This window comes from Pseudophryne corroboree, chromosome 7, assembly GCF_028390025.1.
Source record: "Pseudophryne corroboree isolate aPseCor3 chromosome 7, aPseCor3.hap2, whole genome shotgun sequence".
NCBI classification, from domain to species: domain Eukaryota; kingdom Metazoa; phylum Chordata; class Amphibia; order Anura; family Myobatrachidae; genus Pseudophryne; species Pseudophryne corroboree.
Window position 1 is genome coordinate 463,289,042 of NC_086450.1, and position 26,652 is coordinate 463,315,693.

The following is a 26,652-nucleotide window of genomic DNA, read 5'->3' on the forward strand; positions in this document are numbered from 1 at the left end:
ATGGCTGGACTCAGACGGCTGACCTCAGATGGCTGGACTTGGATGGCTTGATGGCTGGACCTGGATGGCTAAACTTGGATGGCTGGACTTGGATGGCTGGACTTGGATGGCTGGATGGCTGGACTCAAACGGCTGGACTTACACCTGTCTAGCTGGACTCGGACACCTGTATGGCTGAACTTGGATGTCTGGGATTGGATTGCTGGACTTGGATGGCTGGACCTGGACGACTGGACCTGGACGGCTGGATGGCAGGACCTGGACTCGAGTGGCTGGACTTGGACGGCTGGCCTTGGACAGCTGGATGGCTGGCATCGGACGGCTGGACTCGGATGGCTCGACGGCAGGACCTGGACTTGGATGGCTGGACAGCAGGACCTGGAATTGGATGGTTGGACTTGGATGGCTGGCCTCGGACAACTGGATGGCTGGCCTCGGACGGCTGGACAGCTGGCCTCGGCTGGAATTGGATGTCTGGATGTCTGGACTCGGACAGCTGGACAGCTGGCCATGGATGGTTGGGCGGCTGGATTTGGACAGCTTGACTCGGACGTCTGTCAGGCTAAACTCGGATGGCTGGACTCGGATGTGTGACCTTGGATGGCTGGACTTAGATGGCTTGATGGCTGGTCTCGGACGGCTGGTCGTCCAGGTCCAGCCGTCCAAGTCCAGCTGTCCAGCCATCCGAGTCCAGTAGTCCGAGTCCAGCCGGCCGAGTCCAGCTCCAGCTGGACTTGGATGGCTGGACTTGGATGCCTGGATCTGGACAGCTGGACTTGGATGGTTGGACCTGGATGGCTGGACGGCAGGATCTGGACTTGGACGGCAGGACATGGTTGGCTGGACCTGACGGCTGGACTTGGACAGCTGGACTTGGACTTGGACAGCTGGTCTCGGACAGCTGGTCTCAGATGGCTGGTCTAGGATAGCTGGTCTTGGATGGCTGAATGGCAGGACCTGGACTTGGATGGCTGGACTTGGACGGCTGGCCTTGGACAGCTGGATGGCTGGCATCGGACAGCTGGCCTTGGACGCTGGACTTGGGTGGCTGGACTCGGATGGCTTGACGGCAGGACCTGGACTTGGATGGCTGGACAGCAGGACCTGGACTTGGATGGCTGGACTTGAATGGCTGGCCTCGGATAGCTGGATGGCTGGCCTCGGACGGCTGGACAGCTGGCCGCGGACGGCTGGACTTGGACGGCTGTCCAGCTGGACTCGGCCAGCTGGACACGGATATCTGACCTCAGATGGCTGGACCTGGACAACTGGACCTGGACGGCTGGACTCAGATGGCTGGACTTGGATGACTTGACGGTTTAACTAAGAGGGCTGGACGGCTGGATTTGGAAGGCTGGAAGGCTGGATGGCTGGACTCGGACAGCTGGACTCGGACTTGCATGGCTGGACCTGGACGGTTAGGCCTGGATGGCTGGACTTGGACGGCAGGACCTGTAATTGGACGGCTGGATGGCTGGAATCGGACAGCTGAACTTGGATGGCTGGCCTTGGGCAGCTTGAAGGCTGGCCTCGGATGGCTGGATGGCTGTACTCGGACGGCTGAACTCGGATGGCAGACCTCAGATGGCTGGACTTGGATGGCTTGACGGCTGGACCTGGATGTCTGGACCTGGATGGCTGTACTGGGATAGCTGGACTTGGCCGGCTGGATGGCTGGACTCAGACGGCTGGACTTGGACCTGGCCGGCTGGACTCGGCTGGACTTGGACACCTGGATGGCAGGACTTGGATGGCTGGACCTGGATGGCTGGACGGCAGAACCTGGACTCAGACGGCTGGAATTGGATGGCTGGACGGCAGGAGGACTCAAACACCTGAATGGCTAGCCACAGATGGTTGGGCGGCTGGACTTGGACAGCTGGACTTGGACGGCTGTCCAGCTGGACTCGGCTGGCTGGACTCGGATGGCTGACCTCGGACGGCTGGACTTGGATGGCTTGACGGCTGGTCTCGGATGGCTGGTCGTCCAGGTCCAGCCGTCCTAGTCTTGCTGTCCAGCTATCCGAGTCCAGTCATCTGAGTTCAGCTGGCGAAGTGGATGGCTGGACTTGGACAGCTGGATCTGGATGGCTGGACTTGGATGGTTGGACCTGGATGGCTGGACGGCAGGATCAGGACTTGGACGGCAGGACCTGACGGCTGGACTTGGATGGCTGGACTCGGACTTGGACGGCTGGTCTCGGATGGCTGGTCTCGGATGGCTGGATGGCAGGACCTGGACTTGGATGGCTGGACATGGACGGCTGGCCTCGGATAACTGGCAATGGACGGCTGGACTTGGAAGGCTGGACTCAGACTTGGACGGCTGGTCTTGGACGGCAGAACCTGGACTTGGATGGCTGCAATTGGCTGCAGGCCTCGGATGGCTGGCCTCGGACGGCTGGACTTGGATGGCTGGACAGCAGGACCTGGACTTGGATGGCTGGACTTGGACAGCTGGCCTCGGACAGCTGGACGGCTGGCCTAGGACAGCTAGCCGTGGATGGCTGGATTTGGTTTGGCTGTCCGGCTGGACTCGGACGGATGACCTCAGATGGCTGGACCTAGAAGGCTGTTCTCTGATGGCTTTTCTCTGACAGGTGGTCTCTGACGGCTGGACTCGGATGGCTGGATGTCTGGACTTGGATGGCTGGACATGTACATCCAGGACCAGCTGTCCAGCCATCCGAGTCCAACCGGCTGAGTCCAGCTCCAGCTTGCTTGACATGGATTGCTGGACCTGGAGGGCTGGACTCGGATGGTTGGACCTGGATGGCTAGACGGCAGGACCTGGATGGCTGGACCTGGATGTCTGGACCTGGACGGCTGGACATGGATTCAGACGGCTGGACTCGAACGGCTGGACTCGGACAGCTGGACTCAGATGGCTGGACCTGGAATCGGGTAGCTGGACTTGGATGGCTGGACGTGAATGACTGGACAGCTGGATGGCAGGATAGCTGGACCTGGATGCCTGGACTCGGACAGCTGGATTCGGATGGCTGGATGGCTGGACTTGGACGACTGGACTTGTATGTCCTGGTCCAGCTGTCTGAGTCTAGCTGTCCAGCCATCCGAAGTTAGCCAGCCGAGTCCAGCCAGCTGAGTCCAGCTCCAGCTGGCTGGACTTGGATAGTTGGACCCGGCTGGCTAGAAAGCAGGACCTGGACTTGGATGGCTGGATGGCTGGATCTGTATGGCTGGACCTGGACGGCTGGACCTGGATGGCTGGACTCGAACAGCCAGACGTGGATGGCTGTCCGGCTGGACTCGGCTGGCTGGACTCGGCTGGCTGGACTCGGACGGCTGGACTCGGCCGGCTGGTCCTGGGCTCAGGTTGCTGGACTTGGATGGCTGGATGTGGACTGCTGGACGACTGGATGGCTGGACAGCTGGACCTGGACGCCTGGACTCGGATGGCTGGATGGCTGGATTCGGATGGCTGGATGGCTGAACTTGGATGGCTGGACTTGTACTTCCAGGACCAGCTGTCCAGCCATCCGAGTCCAACCGGCAGAGTCCAGCTCCAGCTGGCTTGACTTGGATGGCTGGACCTGGGCGGCTGGGCTCGGATGGTTGGACCTGGATGGCTAGACGGCAGGACCTGGATGGCTGGACATGGATGGCTGGACCTGGACGGCTGGACATGGATTCGGACGGCTGGACTCGAACGGCTGGACTCGGACAGCTGGACTCAGATGGCTGGACCTGGAATCGGGCAGCTGGACTTGTATGGCTGGACGTGAATGGCTGGACAGCTGGATGGCTGGACAGCTGGACCTGGATGCCTGGACTCGGACAGCTGGATTCGGATGGCTGTCCGGCTGGACTCGGCTGGCTGGACTCGGATGGCTGGACTCGGACGGCTGGACTCGGCCGGCTGGTCCTGAGCTCGGGTTGCTGTACTCGGATGGCTGGATGTGGACTGCTGAACGACTGGATGGCTGGACAGCTGGACCTGGACGCCTGGACTCGGATGGCTGGATGGCTGGATGGCTGGACTTGGAAGGCTGGACTTGTACATCCAGGTCCAGCTGTCCAAGTCCAGCTGTCGAGCCATACAAGTCCAGCCAGCCAAGTCCAGCTGGCTGAGTCCAGCTCCAGCTGGCTGGACTTAGACAGCTGGACCTGGATGGCTGGACTTGGACAGTTGGACCTGGATGGCTAGACAGCAGGACCTGGACTTGAATGGCTGGATGTCTGGACCTGGATGGCTGGACTCGAACAGCTGGATTTGGATGGCTGTCTGGCTGGACTCGGCTGGCTGGACTCGGATGGCAGGACTCGGACGGCTGGACTCGGCTGGCTGGACCTGGACTCGGGTGACTGGACATGGGTGGCTGGATGACAGGATGGCTAAATGGCTGGACCTGGACAGCAGGACTCAGATGGCTGGATGGCTGGACTTGGATGGCTGGACGGCTGGACTCGGATGGCTGGACATGGATGGCTGGACAGCTGGACCTGGACTTGGAAGGCTGGACTTGGCCAGCGGAACTCAGCCAGCTGGACTCGTATAGCTGACCACGGATAGCTGGACTTGGATGGCTTAACGGCAAGACCTGGACGGCTGGACCTGGATGGCCGGACTTTAACAGATGGATGGCTGGATGTCAGGATTCGGACGGTTGGCTCAGGTGACTGGACTCGGATGGTTGGACTCGGTTGGCAGGACCTGGATCGCTGGACAGCTGGACCTGTACTTGGAAGGCTGGACTTGGACAGCTGGACTCGGATGGCTGAACAGCTAACCTCGAATGGCTGGATGGCTGGACTCGGCCAGCTGGACTCGGATGGATGGCCGGCTGGACTCGAATGGCTGACTGGCTGGACGTGGACAACTGGATGTGGACGGCTGGACTTGGACAGCTGGACTTGGATGGCTGGACTTGGACTTGAATGGCTGGACTTGGATGGCTGGCCTCGGACGGCTGGATGGCTGGACTCGGATGCCTGGACTTGGATGTCTGGACAGCTGGTGGACCTTGATGGCTCAACCCGGACAGCTAAATGGCTAGACTCGGACAGCTGGACTTGGATGGCTGTATGGCTGGACTCAGACGGATGGACTCGGATGGCTAAACTTGGACGGCTGGATGGCTGGACTCAGACGGATGGACTTGGATGGCTGGACTCGGCCGGCTGGACCTGGATGGCTGGACCTGGATGGCTGGACTTGGATGGCTGGACAGCTGGACTCAGCCGGCTGGACTTGGATGCCTTTACTTGGATGTCTGGACAGCTGGACATTGACGGCTGGACCCCGACAGCTAAACGGCTGGACTCGGATGGCTGGACTCAGATGGCTTGACTAGGACGGCTAAACTTGGACGGCTGGACCTGGACGGCTGGACACGGATGGCTGGATGGCTGGACTCGGATGGCTGGACTCGGACGGCTGGACTTGGCTGGCTGGACCTGGACAGCTGGACGACTGGACTCGGACGGCTAAGGCTGGATGGCTGGACCTTGGACGTCTGGTCTCGAACAGCTGGATGGCTGGACTCAGAAGGCTGGATGGCTGGACTCAGATGGCTTGACCCAGACGGCTGGACACAGACATTTGGACTCGGACGGCTGGAATTGGGCAATTTGACTAAGGCGGCTGGACGTCTTAACTTGGAAGGCTGGATGGCTGGACTTGGAGGCTGGATGTCTGGAATCGGACAGCTGGACTCGGACTTGGATGGCTGGACCTAGATGGCTAGACCTGGATGGCTGGACTTGGACGGCAGGACCTGGAATTGGACAGGTGGATGGCTGGACTCAGAAGGCTGGACTTGGATTGCTGGCCTCAGGCAGCTGGACGGCTGGCCTCGGGCAGCTGGACGGCAGGTCTCGGCCAGCTGGATGGCTGACCTCAGATGGCTGGACTTGGATGGCTTGATGGCTGGACCTGGATGGCTGAACCTCGATGGCTGGACTTGGACGGCTTTATGGTTGGTCTCGAATGACTGGACTTAGACCTGGCCAGCTGGACTCGGCTCGACTCTACAGCTTGATGCTGTAGTGACGTGGGAGCTGATCCAGGAGAGAGCCGCAACTTACCCGCACGCCTGAGGCTGTTTGCCGTTACAGCGGACTGAGATATTCCGGACATCTCAGTGGTGAAGCACAGCCTCTGTCTGGGAGCGGGTATGCGTTCCGTGTTCTCCTTCTTTTGTAAAGAAAAATTTGTTACGTCTTTGTGAATAAATTCCCTAAGGGGTACTTCTTTTTATCCATTTGTGATTGGTCTGTTGGAGTCCTGAATCCTGTGACACCAGATGGGATTAAGGAATACAAAGATACCTTTCAGTGAACGGTATTGGTTTTTTTAAAGTGAGTGTCAGTTTCACAGTGAGCACAGCAAAAAACAGAGATTCTGTTTAAACCGATCTCACTACTGACAATCAGCTGGATATCAAGTTTGCATAACGATTACCAACTGCTCTAATTAATGCTCTCTATATCATATGCTTTTTCACTAATTATCCACTAAGATATTTATTAGAGCTTGTATTACTGCCCATTTTTATGTACAAAGGATAGAAGTTTGCATAACGATTACCAACTGCTCTAATTAATGCTCTCTATATCATATGCTTTTTCACTAATTATCCACTAAGCTATTTGTTAGAGCTTGTATTACTGCCCATTTTTATGTACAAAGGATAGAATAATCCTTTTTGTGTTTTATATATAGACACTATCCGGATTTTAAGGGTTTTTCAGCGCTGTACACTCCTCTCCAAATCTCTTTTTTGTGCAGTGTTAACTACAGGTGTTGGTGTATACCTGGGATTGGAGTTGAGCAGCTGATTACCAGCGCTGTGAGGGGGAATAATTTCTGTTTTCAACCTGGATGGCTGGACTTGGATGGCTGGGCTTGGATTGATGGACCTGGATGGCTGGACCTGGACGACTGGACCTGGACGGCTGGATGGCAGGACCTGGACTCAGGTGGCTGGACTCGGTCGGCTGGAATTGGATGGCTGGACTAGGACAGCTGGACAGCTGGCCATGGATGGTTGGGCGGCTGGATTTGGACAGCTGGACTCGGACGGCTGTCCGGCTGGACTCGGATGGCTGGACACATATGTCTGACCTTGGATGGCTGGAGTTGGATGGCTTGATGGCTGGTCTCGGACGACTGGTCATCCAGGTCCAGCCGTCCAAGTCCAGCTGTCCAGCCATCCAAGTCCAGTAGTTCGAGTCCAGCCGGCCAAGTCCAGCTCAAGTTGGACTTGGATGGCTGGACTTGGATGCCTGGATCTGGACAGCTGGACTTGGATGGTTGGACCTGGATGTCTGGACGGCAGGATCTGGACTTGGACGGCTGGACCTGGTTGGCTGGACCTGACGGCTGGACTTGGACGGCTGGACTTGGACTTAGACAGCTGGTCTCGGACGGCTGGCCTCGGATGTCTGGACTTGGACGGCTGGACTTGGATGGCTTGACAGCAGGACCTGGACTTGGATGGCTGAACATGGATGGCTGGCCTTGGACGGCTGGCCTCGGATGGCTGGCCTCGGACGGCTGGACTCGGATGGCTGGACAGCAGGACCTGGACTTGGATGGCTGGACTTGGACTGCTGGATGGCAGGACTCGGACACCTGAACGGCTGGCCACAGATGGTTGGTAGCTAGACTTGGACAGCTGGATTCATACGGCTGTCCAGCTGGACTCGGCTGGCTGGACTCGGATGGCTGGTCATCCAGGTCCAGCCGTCCTAGTCTTGCTGTCCAGCTATCCGAGTCCAGTCATCTGAGTCCAGCTGGCCGAGTCCAGCTCCAGAGATGGCTGGACTTGGACGGCAGGATCTGGATGGCTGGACTTGGATGGTTGGACCTGGATGGCTGGACGGCAGGACCAGGACTTGGACAGCAGGACCTGATGGCTGGACTTGGATGGCTGGACTTGGACTTGAACAGCTGGTCTCGGATGGCTTGTCTCGGATGGCTGGACGGCAGGACCTGGACTTGGATGGCTGGACTTGGACGGCTGGCCTCGGACGGCTGGCCTCGGATGGCTGAACTTGTATGGCTGGACTTGGATGGCTGGACAGCAGGACCTGGACTTGGATGGCTGGACTTGGACAGCAGGCCTAGGACAGCTGGCCTCGGATGGCTGGACTTGGTTCGGCTGTTCGGCTGGACTCAGGCGGATGACCTCAGATGGCTGGACCTGGAAGGCTGATCTATGATGGCTGGTCTCTGACAGGTGGTCTCTGACGGCTGGACTCGGATGGCTGGATGGCTAGCCTCGGACGGCTGGACTCGGATGGCTGGACAGCAGGACCTGGACTTGGATGGCTTGACTTGGACCGCTGGCCTTGGACAGCTGGACGGTTGGCCTCGGACAGCTTGATGGCTGGCCTCGGATGGCTAGACTTGGAACAGCTGTCTGGATGGATTCGGGCAGCTGAACTCGGACGGCTGACTTCGGATGGCTGGACCTGGACGACTGAACCTGGATGGCTGATCTCTGACAGCTGGTCTCTGACAGGTGGTCTCTGACGGATGGACTTGGATGGCTGGATGGCTGGACTTGTATGTCCAGGTCCAGCTGTCCAGCGATCCAAGTCCAGCCAGACGAGTCCAGCCAGCCAAGTTCAGCTGGCCGATTCCAGCTCCAGCTGGCTGGACTTGGATGGCTGGACCTGAATGGCTGGACTTGGACGGTTGGACCTGGAAGGCTAGATGGCAGGACCTGGACGGCTGGACCTGGACGGCTGGAGTTGAACGGCTGGACTCGGATGGCTGGACTCGGACGGCTGGACTTGGACTCGGGCAGCATGGACTTGGATGGCTGGACGTTGACAGCTGGTCTCGGATGGCTGGTCTAGGATGGCTGGTCTCTGATGGCTGGATGGCAGGACCTGGACTTGGGTGGCTGGACTTGGATGGCTGGACGTTGACAGCTGGCCTCGGATGGCTGGACTTGGGCGGCTGGACTCGAATGGCTGGACAGCAGAACCTGGACTTTGATGGCTGGACTTGGACTGCTGGACTTGGAAGGCTGGATGGCTGGACTCGGACAGCTGGACTCGGACTTGGATGGCTGTACCTGGCCGGCTGGACCTGGACGGCTAGACCTGGATGGCTGGACTTGGGCGGCAGGACCTGGCATTGGATGGCTGGATGTTGGCTGGACTCGGACTTGGACGGTTGGACTTGGATGGCCGGCCTCATGTGTCTTGACAGCTGGCCTCGGGCAGCTGGACAGCTGGCCTCAGATGGCTGGACTCGGATGGCTGAACTCGGACGGCAGACCTCAGATGGCTGGACTTGGATGACTTGATGGCTGTACCTGGATGGCTGAACCTGGATGGCTGGACTGGGATGGCTGGATAGCTGGACTTGCATGGCTGCACATGGACCTGGCTGTATGGACTCAGCTGGACTTGGACACCTGGATGGCTGGACTTGCATGGCTGGACCTGGATGGCTGTACCTGGACGGCTGGATGGCAGGACCTGGACTGGGGCGGCTGTAATTAGATGGCTCGACGGCAGTACTCAAACACCTGAACGGCTGGCCATGGATGGTTGGGCAGCTGGACTTGGAAAGCTGGACTCGGACGGATGGACTTGTAAGGCTGGACTTGTAAGGCTGGATGGATGGACTCGGACAGCTGGACTCAGACTTCCATGGCTGGACCTGGCCAGCTGGACCTGGACGGCAAGGCCTGGATGGCTGGACTTGGACGGCAGGACCTGGAATTGGATGGCTGGATGGCTGGAATCGGACAGCTGGACTCGGACGGCTGGACTTGGATGGCTGGCCACGGGCAGCTTGACGGCTGGCCTCAGGCGTCTGAACAGCTGGCCTCGGATTGCTGGATGACTGGACTCGGACGGCTGAACTCGGATGGCAGACCTCAGATGGCTGGACTTGGATGGCTTGACGGCTGGACCTGGATTGCTGGACCTGGATGGCTGTACTGGGATAGCTGGACTTGTCCAGCTGGATGGATGGACTCGGACAGCTGGACTTGGACCTGGCCAGCTGGACTCAGCTGGACTTGGACACCTGGATGGCTGGACTTGGATGGCTGGACCTGGACGGTTGGACCTGGATGGCTGGACGGCAGGACCTGGACTCAGACGGCTGGAATTGGATGGCGGGACGGCAGGACTCGGACACCTGAATGGCTGGCCACAGACGGTTGGACAGCTGGACTTGGACGGCTGTCCAGCTGGACTCGGCTGGCTGGACTTGGATGGCTGACCTCGGACGGTTGGACTTGGATGACTTGACGGCTGGTCTCTGATGGCTGGTCATCCAGGTCCAGCCGTCCTAGTCTTGCTGTCCAGCTATCCGAGTCCAGTCATCTGAGTCCTGCTGGCCGAGTCAAGTTCCAGCTGGACTTAGATGGCTGGACTTGGACGGCTGGATCTGGATGGCTGGGCTTGGATGGTTGGACCTGGATGCTGGACGGCAGGATCAGGACTTGGACAGCAGGACCTGATGGCTGGACTTGGGCGGCTGGACTCGAATGGCTGGACAGCAGAACCTGGACTTTGATGGCTGGACTTGGACTGCTGGACTTGGAAGGCTGGATGGCTGGACTCGGACAGCTGGACTCGGACTTGGATGGCTGTACCTGGCCGGCTGGACCTGGACGGCTAGACCTGGATGGCTGGACTTGGGCGGCAGGACCTGGCATTGGATGGCTGGATGTTGGCTGGACTCGGACTTGGACGGTTGGACTTGGATTGCCGGCCTCGTGTGTCTTGACAGCTGGCCTCAGATGGCTGGACTCAGATGGCTGAACTCGGACGGCAGACCTCAGATGGCTGGACTTGGATGACTTGATGGCTGTACCTGGATGGCTGAACCTGGATGGCTGGACTGGGATGGCTGGATGGCTGGACTTGCATGGCTGCACATGGACCTGGCTGTATGGACTCAGCTGGACTTGGACACCTGGATGGCTGGACTTGCATGGCTGGACCTGGATGGCTGTACCTGGATGGCTGGATGGCAGGACCTGAACTCGGGCGGCTGTAATTAGATGGCTCGACGGCAGGACTCAAACACCTGAACGGCTGGCCATGGATGGTTGGGCAGCTGGACTTGGACAGCTGGACTCGGACGGCTGGACTTTTAAGGCTGGACTTGTAAGGCTGGATGGATGGACTCGGACAGCTGGACTCGGACTTCCATGGCTGGACCTGGCCGGCTGGACCTGGACGGCAAGGCCTGGATGGCTGGACTTGGATGGCAGGACCTGGAATTGGATGGCTGGATGGCTGGAATCGGACAGCTGGACTCGGACGGCTGGACTTGGATGGCTGGCCACGGGCAGTTTGACGGCTGGCCTCAGGCGTCTGGACAGCTGGCCTCGGATTGCTGGATGACTGGACTCGGACGGCTGAACTCGGATGGCAGACCTCAGATGGCTGGACTTGGATGGCTTGACGGCTGGACCTGGATTGCTGGACCTGGATGGCTGTACTGGGATAGCTGGACTTGGCCAGCTGGATGGATGGACTCGGACAGCTGGACTTGGACCTGGCCAGCTGGACTCGGCTGGACTTGGACACCCGGATGGCTGGACTTGGATGGCTGGACCTGGACGGTTGGACCTGGATGGCTGGACGGCAGGACCTGGACTCAGACGGCTGGAATTGGATGGCGGGACGACAGGACTCGGACACCTGAATGGCTGGCCACAGACGGTTGGACAGCTGGACTTGGACGGCTGTCCAGCTGGACTCGGCTGGCTGGACTCGGATGGCTGACCTCGGACGGTTGGACTTGGATGACTTGATGGCTGGTCTCGGATGGCTGGTCATCCAGGTCCAGCCATCCTAGTCTTGCTGTCCAGCTATCCGAGTCCAGTCATCTGAGTCCTGCTGGCCGAGTCCAGCTCCAGCTGGACTTAGATGGCTGGACTTGGACGGCTGGATCTGGATGGCTGGGCTTGGATGGTTGGACCTGGATGCTGGACGGCAAGACCAGGACTTGGACAGCAGGACCTGATGGCTGGACTTGGATGGCTGGACTCGGACTTGGACGGCTGGTCTCAGACAGTTGGTCTCGGATGGCTGGATGGCAGGACCTGGACTTGGATGGCTGGACTTGGATGGCTGGACTCGGATGGCTGGACAGCAGGACCTGGACTTGGATGGCCGGACTTGGACAGCTGGCCTTGGACAGCTGGACAGTTGGCCTTGGACAGCTTGATGGCTGGCCTCAGACGGCTAGACTTGGAACAGCTGTCTGGATGGACTCGGGCAGCTAAACTCGGACGGCTGACCTCGGATGGCTGGACCTGGATGACTGGACCTGGATGGCTGATCTCTTACGGCTGGTCTCTGACAGGTGGTCTCTGATGGATGGACTTGGATGGCTGTATGGCTGGACTTGGATGGCTGGACTTGTATGTCAAGCCATCCAAGTCCAGCTGCCTGAGCCCAGGTCCAGCCGTCCGAGTCCAGCCAGCCGAGTTCAGCTGGCCGATCCCAGCTCAAGCTGGCTGGACTCGGATGGTTGGAACTGAACGGCTGGACTTGGACGGTTGGACCTGGATGGCTAGATGGCAGGACCTGGACGGCTGGACCTGGATGGAAGGACTCGAACGGCTGGACTCGGATGGCTGGACTTGGGCTCAGGCAGCTGGACTTGGATGGCTTGACGGCAGGTCCCAGATGGCTGGTCATCCAGATCCAGCCATCCGAGTCCAGTCGACCAAGTCCAGCTGGCTGAGTCCAGCTCCAGCTGGACTTGGATGGCTGGATCAGGATGGCTGGACTTGGATGGTTGACCTGGATGGCTGGACGGCAAGACCAGGACTTGGATGGCAGGACCTGATGGCTGGAAATGGACGGCTGGACTCTGACTTGGACAGCTGGTCATGGATGGCTGGTCTCGGACGGTTGGTTTCGGATGGCTGGATGGCAGGACCTGGACTTGGATGGCTGGCATCGGATTACTGGCAATGGACGGCAGGACTTGGACGGGTGGACTTGGATGGCTTGACAGCATTACCTGGACTTGGATGGCTGAACTTGGACAGCTGTCCTCAAACAGCTGGATGTCTTGCCTCGGCCGGCTGGCCGGCTGGCCTCGGACGGCTAGACTTGGAACGGCTGTCCGGCTGAACTCGGCCATCTGCACTCGGATGGCTGACCTCGGATGGCTGGACCTGGACGACTGGAACTGGATGGCTAATCTCTGATGGCTGGTTTCTGACAGGTGGTCTCTGATGGCTGGACTTGGATGGCTGGATAGCTGGACTTGGATGGCTGGACTTGTATGTCCAGGTCCAGCTGTCCAGCCATCCGAGTCCAGCCGGTCGACTCCAGCCAGCCGAGTTCAGCTGGCCAAGTCCAGCCAGACAGCCGTTCCAAGTCTAGCCGTCCGAGTCCAGCCGGCCGAGGCAAGACATCCAGCTGTTCGATGGCTCTACCTGAATGTATGGATTTGGACGGTTGGTACTGGATGGCTAGACGGCAGGACCTGGGCGGCTGGACCTGGACGGCTGGACCTGGATGTCTGGACTTGTACTCGGACGGCTGGACTCGAATGGCTGGACCTGGACTTGGACAGATGGGCTTGAATGGCTGGACGTGGACGGCTGGTCTCGGACGGCTGGTCTAGGATGGGTGGTCTTGGATGGCTGGATGGCAGGACATGAAGTTGGATGGCTGGACTTGGACGGCTGACCTTGGACAGCTGGAAGGCTGGCCTTGGACGGCTGGCCTCAGACGGCTGGACTTGGGCGGCTGGACTCGGATGGCTGGACTTGGTTTGCTGGCCTCGGGCGGCTTGACGGCTGGACTCAGGCAGGCTGGGCTCGAATGGCTGAACTCGAATGGCTGGACTCGGACAGCTTGACCTGGACTCAGGCAGCTGGGCTTGGATGGCTGGATGTGGACGGCTGGTCTCAGATGGCTGGTCTTGGACGGGTGGTCTCGGATGGCAGGATGGCAGGACATGAAGTTGGATGGCTGGACTTGGACGGCTGACCTTGGATAGCTGGATGGCTGGCATCGGACTGGCTGGACGGCTGGCCTCAGATGGCTGGACTTGGACGGCTGTCCGGTTGGACTCGGACAGATGGACTCAGGCGGCTGACCACTGATGGCTGGACCTGAACCACTGGACCTGGACCGCTGGACTCAGATGGCTGGACTTGGATGGCTTGACGGTTTAACTAAGACAGCTGGACGGCTGGACTTGGAAGGCTGGATGGCTGGACTCGGACAGCTGGACTCAGACTTGGACGGCTGTACCTGGCTGGCTGGACCTGGCCGGCTAGACCTGGATGGCTGGACTTGGATGGCTGGACCTGGAATTTGGAGGCTGGATGGCTGGACTCGGATGGCTGTCCAGCTGGACTCAGTGGCTGGACTTGGATGGCTGACCTCGGACGGCTGGACTTGGATGGCTTGACGGCTGGTTTCGGACGAGTCCAGTAGTCCAAGTCCAGCCAGCCGAGTCCACCTCCAGCTAGACTTGGATGGCTGGACATGGACGGCTGGATCTGGACAGCTTGGCTTGAATGGTTGGACCTGGATGGCTGGACGGCAGGACCAGGACTTGGACGGCAGGACCTGATGGCTATATTTGGACCGCTGTACTCGGACTTGGACGGTTAGTCTCGGACGGCTGGTCTCGGATGGCTGGTCTTGGATGGCTGGATGGCAGGACCTGGACTTGGATGGCTGGCCTCGGATGGCTGGAATTGGATGGCTGGTCTCAGACGGCTGGTCTCGGATGGCTGGATGGCAGGACCTGGACTTGGATGGCTGGACTTGGACAGCTGGCCTCGGACGGCTGGCCTCGGATGGCTGGACTTGGACGGATGGACTCGGATGGCTGGACAGCAGGACCTGGACTTGGATGACTGGACTTGGACAGCTGGCCTTGGTCAGCTGGACAGCTGGCCTTGGACAGCTGGACAGTTGGCCTTGGACAGCTTGATGGCTGGCCTCGGACGGCTAGACTTGGAACAGCTGTCTGGATGGACTCGGGCAGCTAAACTCGGACGGCTGACCTCGGATGGCTGGACCTGGATGGCTGATCTCTGACGGCTGGTCTCTGACAGGTGGTCTCTGATGGCTGGACTTGGATGGCTGTATGGCTGGACTTGGATGGCTGGACTTGCATGTCAAGCCATCCAAGTCCAGTTGCCTGAGCCCAGGTCCAGCCATCCGAGTCCAGCCAGCCGAGTTCAGCTGGCCGATCCCAGCTCAAGCTGGCTGTACTTGGATGGCTAGAACTGAATGGCTGGACTTGGACGGTTGGACCTGGATGGCTAGATGGCAGGACCTGGACCGCTGGACCTGGACGGAAGGACTCGAACGGCTGGACTCAGATGGCTGGACTCGGATGGCTGGACCTGGGCTCCGGCAACTGGACTTGGATGGCTTGACGGCAGGTCCCAGATGGCTGGTCATCAAGGTCCAGCCATCCGAGTCTTGCTGTCCAGCCATCCGAGTCCAGTCGACCGAGTCCAGCTCCAGCTGGACTTGGATGGCTGGATCAGGATGGCTGGACTAGGATGGTTGGACCTGGATGGCTGGACGGCACGGCCAGGACTTGGACGGCAGGACCTGATGGCTGGAAATGGACGGCTGGACTCTGACTTGGATGGCTGGTCACGGACAGCTGGTCTCGGATGGTTGGTTTCGGATAGCTGGATGGCAGGACCTGGACTTGGATGGCTGGCATCGGATAACTGGCAATGGACGGCAGGACTTGGACGGATGGACTTGGATGGCTGGACAGCAGGACCTGGACTTGGATGGCTGGACTTGGAAAGCTGTCCTTGAACAGCTGGATGCCTTGCCTCGGCCGGCTGGCCTCGGACGGCTAGACTTGGAACGGCTGTCCGGCTGAACTCGGCCATCTGCACTCGGATGGCTGACCTCGGATGGCTGGACCTGGACGACTGGACCTGGACGGCTAATCTCTGATGGCTGGTTTCTGACAGGTGGTCTCTGATGGCTGGACTTGGATGGCTGGATAGCTGGACTTGGATGGCTGGACTTGTATGTCCAGGTCCAGCTGTCCAGCCATCCGAGTCCAGCCGGTCGACTCCAGCCAGCCGAGTTCAGCTGGCCGAGTCCAGCCGGACAGCCGTTCCAAGTCTAGCCGTCCGAGTCCAGCCGACCGAGGCAAGACATTCAGCTGTTCGATGGCTCTACCTGAATGTCTGGATTTGGACGGTTGGACCTGGATGGCTAGACGGCAGGACCTGGATGGCTGGACCTGGACAGCTGGACCAGGATGGCTGGACTTGAACTTGGACGGCTGGACTCGAATGGCTGGACTCGGACGGCTGGACCTGGACTTGGACAGATGGGCTTGGATGGCTGGACGTGGACGGCTGGTCTCGGACGGCTGGTCTAGGATGGGTGGTCTTGGATGGCTGGATGGCAGGACATGAAGTTGGATGGCTGGACTTGGACGGCTGACCTTGGACAGCTGGATGGCTGGCCTTGGACGGATTGCCTCAGACGGCTGGACTTGGGTGGCTGGACTCGGATGGCTGGACTTGGTTTGCTGGCCTGAACTTAGCGGCTGGATGGCTGGACTCAGATGGCTGGACTCAGACGGCTGGACTCGGATGGCTAAATGACTGGACTAGGATGGCTGGACTTGACTGGATGGATGGCTGGACTCGGATGGCTGAACCTGGACTTGGATGGCTAGACTTGGATGGCTGGACTTGGACGGCTGGATGGCTGGACTTGGACGGCTGGCCTCAGATGGCTGGACTCAGATGGCTGGACTCGGATGGCTGGATAGCTGGCCGGACAGCTGGATGGCTGGACAGTTGGCCTTGGACGGCTGTATGGCTAGCCTCAGATGGCTGAAAAGTTTTCCTCAGATGGCTGGCCAGCTGGACTCGGATGGCTGGACTCAGCCAGCTGGACTCGGACGGCTGGATGGCTGGTCTCGGCCAGCTGGACTCGGATGGCTGGATGGTTGGACTCGGGTGGCTGGATGGCTGGACTCGGCCAGATTAACTCGGCTGGCCAGCTGGACTCAGACACCTGGACTTGGATGGCTGGATGGCTGGCCTCAGCCAGCTGGACTCAGATGGCTGGATGGCTGAACTGGGATGGCTGGACAGTTGGACTCAGCTGGCTGGACTCGGCCGGCTGGACTCAGATGGCTGGACTTGGATGGCTGGACAGCTGGACCGGGATGGCTGGACCTGGACAGCTAAACGGCTGGACTCGGATGGCTGGACTTAGACAACTGGACTTGGCAGGCTGGATGGCTGGACTCGGATGGCTGGACTCGGCTTGCTGGACAGCTGGACTTGGACGGCTCGGTGGTTTGACTGCTGGACTAAGACGACTGGACTTGGACGGCTGGATGGCTGGACTTGGATGGCTGGACTCGGATGTCTGGACTTGGCTGGCTGGACGACTGAACTCAGACAGCTGGACTCGGATGGCTGGATGGCTGGACGGCTGGACTTGGATGGCTGGATGGCTGGACGGCTGGACTCGGCCAGCTGGACTCAGACGGCTGGGTAGCTGAACTATGATGGCTGGAATCGGATGGCTGTACGGCTGGACCTGGATGGCTGGATGGCAGGACCTGGACTCGGACAGCTGAACCTGGATGGCTGAACTTGGACGGCTGGATTCGGATGGCTGGACCTGGACGGCTGAACTTGGATGGCTGAACTTGGACATCTGGACTCGGACTTGAATGGCTGGAATTGAATGGCTGGACTCGGACAGTTGGATGACTGGCCTCGGATGGCTGGATGGCTGGATGTCTGGACTCGGATGGCTAGACTCAGATGGCTGGGTGGCTGGACTCGGACAGCTGGACTTGGGTCGCTGTCCGGCTGGACTCAGCCGGTTGGACTCGGAAAGCTGACATCGGATGGCTGGACTTGGATGGCTTGATGGCTGGACGTGGATGGCTGGACCTGGATGGCTGGACTCGGATGGCTGGACTCAGACGGCTGGGTTAGAATGGCTGAATGGCTGGACTTGGATGGCTGGATGGCTGGACTCGGACGGCTGGGCTTGGGCGGCTGGGCTTGGAAGGCTGGATGGCTGGACTTGGATGGCTGGACGGCTGGACTCAGACAGCTGGACTCGGACTTGGACGGCTGGGCTTGGACGGCAGGACTTGGCAGGCTGGATGGCTGGACTAGGATGGCTGGACTTGGCTGGCTGGACAGCTGAACTTGGACGGCTTGGCGGTTTGACTGCTGGACTAAGACGGCGGCACTTAGACGGCTGGATGGCTGGACTCGGATGGCTGGACTTGGCCAGCTAGATGGCTGGACTCGGTCGGATGGACTAAGACGGCTGGACTTGGACAGATGGATGGCTGGACTTAGACGGATGGACTCGGATGGCTGGACTTGGATGGCTGGATGGCTGGACTCAGTCGGATGGACTCAAACGGCTGGACTCGGATGGCTGGATGGCCGGACTTGGACTTGGACGACTGGATGGCTGGACAGCTGGACTCGGACGGCTGGGTGGCTGGACTATGATGGCTGGAATCAGACGCCTTTATGGTTGGACCTGGATGGCTGGACCTGGACGGCTGGTCCTGGACGGCTGGACCTGGATGGCTGGACGGCAGGACCTGGACTCGGACGGCTGGACCTGGACGGCTAAACTTGGATGGCTGGACTTGGACAGCTGGACTCGGACGGCTGGATGGCTGGACTATGATGGCTGGAATTGGATGCCTGTACAGCTGGACCTGGATGGCTGGACGGCAGGACCTGGACTCGGACGGCTGGACCTGGACATCTGAACTTGGACAGCTGGACTTGGATGGCTGGAATTGAATGGCTGGACTCTGCAGTTGGATGGCTGGCCCTGGATGGCTGGATGGCTGGATGTCTGGAATCGGACGGCTGGACTCAGATGGCTGGGTGGCTGGACTTGGACATCTGAACTTGGACGGCTGTCCGGCTGGACTCAGCTGGCTGGACTCGGAAGGCTGACCTCGGATGGCTGGACTTGGATGGCTTGACAGCTGGACCTGGGTGGCTGGACCTGGACAGCTGGACTCGGATGACTGGACTCGGACAGCAGGGCTTGGACGGCTGGATGGCTGGACTTGGATGGCTGGATGGCTGGATTCAGATGGCTGGACTCGGACTTGGACGGCTGGACTAAGACGGCTGGACTTGGACGGCTGGGCTTGGACGGCTGGGCTTGGACGGCTGGATGTCTGGACTCGGATGGCTGGACTCGAACAGTTGGACTTGGATGGCAGGATGGCTGGACTCGGATGGCTGGACTTGGATGGCTGGCCTCAGACGGCTGGCCTCGGATGGCTGGATGGCTGGACTCGGACGGCTGGACTCAGACGGCTGGACTTGGACGGCTGGACTCGGAAGGATGGACGGCTGGACTCGGACAGCTGGACTTGGAAGGATGGACGGCTGGACTCGGACGGCTGGATGGCTGGACTTGGACGGCTGGACTCGGATGGCTGGACTCGGATGGCTGGACTTGGATGGCTGTACCGCTCATGGATATGTGGTGAGCTAAATGGCTTAGGAGCCACTAGCTATCACCAGAGCCAGATTTACATGCAATATATGGGCCAAAGGGTACATCTGGGCATTATACACAGGGGCAGCAGTATAAACTCCTGTGTTTCTGCAGTGCAGCAGCAGCAGCCTGTGGTTCAAACAAGCAAACTCATCCAACTGCCCGACAGCTGGCAACAGGTTGGTAAAGTATGAGCTCAAAGAATTTTATTTTACTGCAGACTGATACAGTACAGACAGAATGAGGATGGTTATGTAATAGCCTGTACGATGTAAGTATTGGCACAAATCTGGCAAGTCTGACTGCTGTCAGATGCCGATCAGGACGACAGTGCTGCATGACCCGGTAAACTAAAACTGTATCTGGCACACTGTGAAAGAGATATTGAATAGTGACCAATGAATTTAGGAGCAAACTTCAAAGAAGTAACTCTTAATATTGGATTCTGAGTGGAGAGCTAGACTCAATCTTTAGGTTTTAACATGGAAACAGCCCATATTTTCTTGTCAGTAAACATATTTCAGCAAATAGATGAAGTGCATAATCAGAAGCTGCATTGGAATATGCAGGAAGTGGTGAAAATACTAGAACTGGTGGATGTACAGTTGTAGCCAGGCTAGGTTTACCTGTGAAGCAAAAAGACAATTTTTTCAGTATAAGCGCCCCAGTATAAGACAGAATAAATGTAGCATATACGTCCCTTATAGATGTTTGATATGTTGATCCTCGATTGTTCAGCAGATGTTTCAATTGTTGTGATTGTGTCCCAGCAATTTTATGTGAAAACAGAGAAAATAGACATACAATGTGCAGTATCATTTTGTATGATTTTCCTTATTATATAAAACTGTCCTTATCCCATCAGAATGAGAGGAAACGATAGCAAAGATAAGGGATCTGTATGAGGTGCATACCCCAACTCACACTAGGAAGCAAAAGGTTTCTTTAGAATTCTTCACCCTCTCCATGTGTCCTTCACCATATTGAATGCATGGAAAAGCATACGTAGACTCACTTTAAAATATGAATGAATCAAGTATATAAAGGTATCTTTCTCCTATATTGTTATAGCAATAAGGGTGCGTACCACACTCACGGGAAAGAAAGTAGAGATGTTCCTATCTGGGTTTCTTTTAAATCCACAACATCTCAGAAAACCACATTCAGACTGAGGGCTAGCTTACCTGAGAGCCACCCCTAAGCTCTCCCGTGAGAAGGCATTGAATGAGAGCAGCATTTGGAAGGCATGCTGGTCCTTGTAGTGCCAATGGGAGATCTAACGGGTACAGTAGCTCTAAGGTAAGCTTGCCCTCTATCTGGTTGCAGTTTTGTATAAGCCTTTATCATGAGGCCTTACTGTAGACAAATCACATGGCCCTATGTGGGCACTACTATTATGTAGTTTTAGTACTGCTGATATCAGAGAAGTCTTGACACGGCTTAGCAGCTAACCATGGGGGTAATTCCAAGTTGATTGCAGCAGGAAATTTTTTAGCAGTTGGGCAAAACCATTTGCACTGCAGGTGTGGCAGATATAAAATTTGCAGAGAGAGTTAGATTTGGGTGTGGTGTGTTCAATCTGCAATCTAAATTGCAGTGTAAAAATAAAGCAGCCAGTATTTACCCTGCACAGAAACAAAATAACCCACCCAAATCTAACTCTTTCTGCACATGTTACATCTGCCTCCCCTGCAGTGCACATGGTTTTGCCCAACTGCTAAATAATGTCCTGCTGCGATCAACTTGGAATTACCCCCCATGTCTTTGCAAACTCATGTAACCAATTCTCTGAAATTCTATTACCAGATAGGCTCAAGTATTGTTACAGGTATTAGTCAGTGTGCTGGGGGGATACCAGGGGGAAAAAAGCACTCCCTCTCTGCCATGCCCCTTAATGCTTATTACACATTATGTCACATATCATAAGGCCTATTACAACTTATGCCACACACCCTAATGCCTGTTACACATTATGCCACACACCATAATGCCCATTACACCACACACCGTAATGCCCATTACACATTATACAACACAACATAATGCCTGTTACACATTATGCAACTTAACATAGTGCCCATTACACGTTCTGCTACACACCGTAATGTCCATTACACGTTATGCCACATACCATAATTCCCATTACACGTTATGCCACACACATAAGGCCTATTACACTTTGTGCCACACACTGTAATGCCTATTACATGTTATGAAAAACACTGTAATGCCTATTATATGTTATGCCACACACTGTAAAGCAGAAGAAGGATTTATATCCGAAAGCGCTAAAGCAGGGGACAGATCGTACTGTGTGAGGACCCAGGAGCCAGATGCCGCGATAAGTGATTTGGGGGACACCTAAGTAACCTGGACTTGCGGTGACTATACCCTCTTTTACCATTGGCAGTACCTGTCTTTATACTGGAGGGCTTTCCAGCACATCATTTGTTTATATGCCTACTTCCAATTTATATTTGTGAGTGTATTTTATTAAAAAATCAATTTTAATCTTAATCAGACTCTATTGAACTATCACTATTTTATTTTCTCTAAGTGCTTTATGGAGAAAGAAGTGGAATTGTCTACATTTAGAGATCTGACATCAGCATGCCTACTATTTCTTCCTCAATGTGAGTAAGTCCAATATTCAATAAAAATTTCCTATTGTCAACGGGATTGCACTATGTTCTGTGTTCCTTTCTATTTTTATAGTTGGATATTTAAAAAGGAATTCCTGACAATCTGTATTTGTGAATCTGAATTGCTTATAACAACTATGGGGTAAATTTACTAAGGTCCCGATTTTGACCGAGATGCCGTTTTTTCATCAAAGTGTCATCTCGGTAATTTACTAAGCAATAATCACGGCAGTGATGAGGGCATTCGTAATTTTTTGGAAGTCCAACAAAAAAAATACAAATGAATACACCATCGGTCAAAACGCGGCTGTTTAAGTATGAATCTCGGTAATTTACTAAGAAGTGCAAAGCAAAAAAAAAACAAACACTGCCGTGAAAAATTACAACTCGTAAAAAAGTGCTAAAAAAAACCAGACCTGCTTTTTTAATCCGTGATTGTATAGGCATGCAGGGATCTCCATGAGATCCGTGCATGTATATCAGTGGGAAGGGGTGGGAAAGTGTTTTTTCTTTAAAAAAATTGCGTGGGGTCCCCCCTCCTAAGCATAACCAGCCTCGGGCTCTTTGAGACGATCCTGTTTGCAGAAATATGGGGAAAAAATTGACAGGGGTTCCCCCATATTTAAGCAACCAGCATCGGGCTCTGCGCCTGGTCCTGGTTCCAAAAATACGGGGGACAAAAAGAGTAGGGGTCCCCCGTATTTTTAAAACCAGCACCGGGCTCCACTAGCTGGACAGATAATGCCACAGCCGGGGGTCACTTTTATATAGTGCCCTGCGGCCGTGGCATCAAAAATCCAACTAGTCACCCCTGGCCGGGGTACCCTGGGGGAGTGGGGCCCCTTCAATCAAGGGGTCCCCTCCGCCAGCCACCCAAGGGCCAGGGGTGAAGCCCGAGGCTGTCCCCCCCATCCAATGGGCTGCGGATGGGGGGGCTGATAGCCTTTTGTGATAATGAAAAGATATTATTTTTAGTAGCAGTACTACAAGGCCCAGCAAGCCTCCCCCGCATGCTGGTACTTGGAGAACCACAAGTACCAGCATGCGGCGGAAAAACGGGCCCGCTGGTACCTGTAGTACTATTACTAAAAAAATACCCAAAAAAAGACAAGACACACACACCGTGAAAGTAAAGATTTATTACATACATGCACACAAACATACATACATACTTACCTTATGTTCACATGCAGGTCGGTCCTCTTCTCCAGTAGAATCCAAGGGGTACCTGTTGAATAAATTCTACTCACCAGATCCAGGGTCCCAGGGTCCGCGGGGCAACCATTTGTAATCCAGGTACTTGAATAAAATAACAAAACGGAGAGCCGAGCAACGCACTGAAAGGGGCCCCATGTTTTCACATGGGACTCCTTTCCCCGAATGCCAGAAACCCACTCTGACTGATGTCTAAGTGGGTTTCTTCAGCCAATCAGGGAGCGCTACGTTGTAGCACCCTCCTGATCGGCTGTGTGCTCCTGTACTGTATGACAGGCGGCACACGGCAGTGTTACAATGTAGCGCCTATGCGCTCCATTGTAACCAATGGTGGGAACTTTCTGCCCTGCGGTTGACCTAAAGTGACGTCACCGCTGAGCAGAAAGTTCCCACCATTGGTTACAATGGAGCGCATAGGCGCTACATTGTAACACTGCCGTGTGCCGCCTGTCACTCAGTACAGGAGCACACAGCCGATCAGGAGAGTGCTACAACGTGGCGCTCCCTGATTGGCTGAAGAAACCCACTTAGACAGAAGTCAGAGTGGGTTTCTGGCATTCGGGGAAAGGAGTCCCACGTGAAAACATGGGGCCCCTTTCAGTTCGTGGCTCGGGTATCCGTTTTGTTATTTTATTCAAGTACGTAGATTACAAATGGTTGCCCCGAGGACCCTGGGACCCGGGATCTGGTGAGTAGAATTTATTCAACAGGTACCCCTTGGATTCTACTGGAGAAGAGGACAGACCCTCGTGTGAACATAAGGTAAGTATGTATGTATGTTTGTGTGCATGTGTGTAATAAATCTTTACTTTCACGGTGTGTGTGTCTTGTCTTTTTTTGGGTATTTTTTTAGTAGTAGTACTACAGGTACCAGCGGGCCCGTTTTTCCGTCGCATGCTGGTACTTGTGGTTCTCCAAGTACCAGCATGCGGGGGAGGCTTGCTGGGCCTTGTAGTACTGCTACTAAAAACAATATCTTTTCATTATCACAAAAGGCTATCAGCCTCCCCATCCGCAGCCCATTGGATGGGGGGGGACAGCCTCGGGCTTCACCCCAGGCCCTTGGGTGGCTGGGGGGGGACCCCTTGATTGAAGGGGTCCCCACTCCCCCAGGGTACCCCGGCCAGGGGTGACTAGTTGGATTTTTGATGCCACGGCCGCAGGGCACTATATAAAAGTGACCCCCGGCTGTGGCATTATCTGTCCAGCTAGTGGAGCCCGGTGCTGGTTTTAAAAATACGGGGGACCCCTACTCTTTTTGTCCCCCGTATTTTTGGAACCAGGACCAGGCGCAGAGCCCGATGCTGGTTGCTTAAATATGGGGGAACCCATGTCATTTTTTTCCCCATATTTCTGCAACCAGGATCGGCTCAAAGAGCCCGAGGCTGGTTATGCTTAGGAGGGGGGACCCCACGCAATTTTTTTTTAAGTTTTACAGTGTTTATTAAAAAAAAAAAAATGAACCCCAGCACGGATCACACAGATCCGGCCGAGATTCATTGTGATAAAGTCGGCAGTGTTTTGCTAATCACTGCCGTAAAAAACGGGAAAAAAACACGAATGACATCGACATCGGAACAAATGAAAAATCCGAATACGACAGCTTAGTAAATTAGGCGTAATAAATTCAAAAAGTTGCAGTTTTACACTTTCGATGTCATTCGTGATTGAACTTTGACCTTTTTCCAAAAATTACGAATGTTAGTAAATTTACCCCTGTGGGGTATATTTACTAAGCTCCCGATTTTGACCGAGATGCCGTTTTTTCATCAAAGTGTCATCTCGGTCAATCTCGGTCATTTACTAAACACTAATCACGGCAGTGATGAGGGCATTCGTAATTTTTTGCTAGTTCAGGTAAAAAATTACGAATGAATACACCATCGGTCAAATTACGCCTGTTTAGATACGAATCTCGGTCATTTACTAAGCAAAAAAACACAAAACACTGCCGTGAATAATTACAATTCGCAAAAAAGTCCTAAAAAAAAACAGACCTGCTTTTATTTTTCGTGATTTGAGATGCATGCAGGGATCCATGAGATCCGTGCATGTATATCAATGGGAAGTGGTGGGAAAGTGCTTTTTGTTGTTAAAAAAAAATGCGTGGGGTCCCCCCTCCTAAGCATAACCAGCCTCGGGCTCTTTGAGCCGATCCTGGTTGCAGAAATATGGGGAAAAAAATGACAGGGGTTCCCCCATATTTAAGCAACCAGCATCGGGCTCTGCGCCTGGTCCTGGTCCCAAAAATACGGGGGACAAAAAGAGTAGGGGTCCCCCGTATTTTTAAAACCAGCACCGGGCTCCACTAGCTGGACAGATAATGCCACAGCCGGGGGTCACTTTTATACAGCGCCCTGCGGCCGTGGCATCAAAAATCCAACTAGTCACCCCTGGCCGGGGTACCCTGGGGGAGTGGGGACCCCCTCAATCAAGGGATCCCCCCCCCCAGCCACCCAAGGGCCAGGGGTGAAGCCCGAGGCTGTCCCCCCCCATCCAATGGGCTGCGGATGGGAGGGCTGATAGCCTTTGTTGAAATGTAAAAGATATTGTTTTTAGTAGCAGTACTACAAGTCCCAGCAAGCCTCCCCCGCATGCTGGTACTTGGAGAACCACAAGTACCAGCATGCGGCGGAAAAACTGGCCCGCTGGTACCTGTAGTACTACCACTAAAAAAATACCCAAAAAAACACAAGACACACACACCGTGAAAGTATAATTTTATTACATACACACATACATACATACTTACCTTATGTTCTCACGCAGGTCGGTCCTCTTGTCCAGTAGAATCCAAGGGGTACCTGTTGAAGAAATTCTACTCACCAGATCCAGTGGTCCAGGCTCCTCGTCAAATCCAGGCATAATCCACGTACTTGAATAAAACAAAAAAACGCTTGCCCGACCACGAACTGAAAGGTGACCCATGTTTGCACATGGGTCACCTTTCCCCGAATGCCAGAAACCCACTTTGCCTTCTGGCTAAGTGGGTTTCTTCAGCCAATCAGGGAGTGCCACGTTGTAGCACTCTCCTGATCAGCTGTGTGCTCCTGTCTTCACTGACAGGCGGCACACGGCAGTGTTACAATGTAGCGCCTATGCGCTACATTGTAACCAATGATGGGAACTTTCTGCTCAGCGGTGACGTCACTTTAGGTCAACCGCAGGGCAGAAAGTTCCCAGCATTGGTTACAATGTAGCGCATAGGCGCTACATTGTAACACTGCCGTGTGCCGCCTGTCACTCAGTACAGGAGCACACAGCCGATCAGGAGAGTGCTACAACGTGGCACTCCCTGATTGGCTGA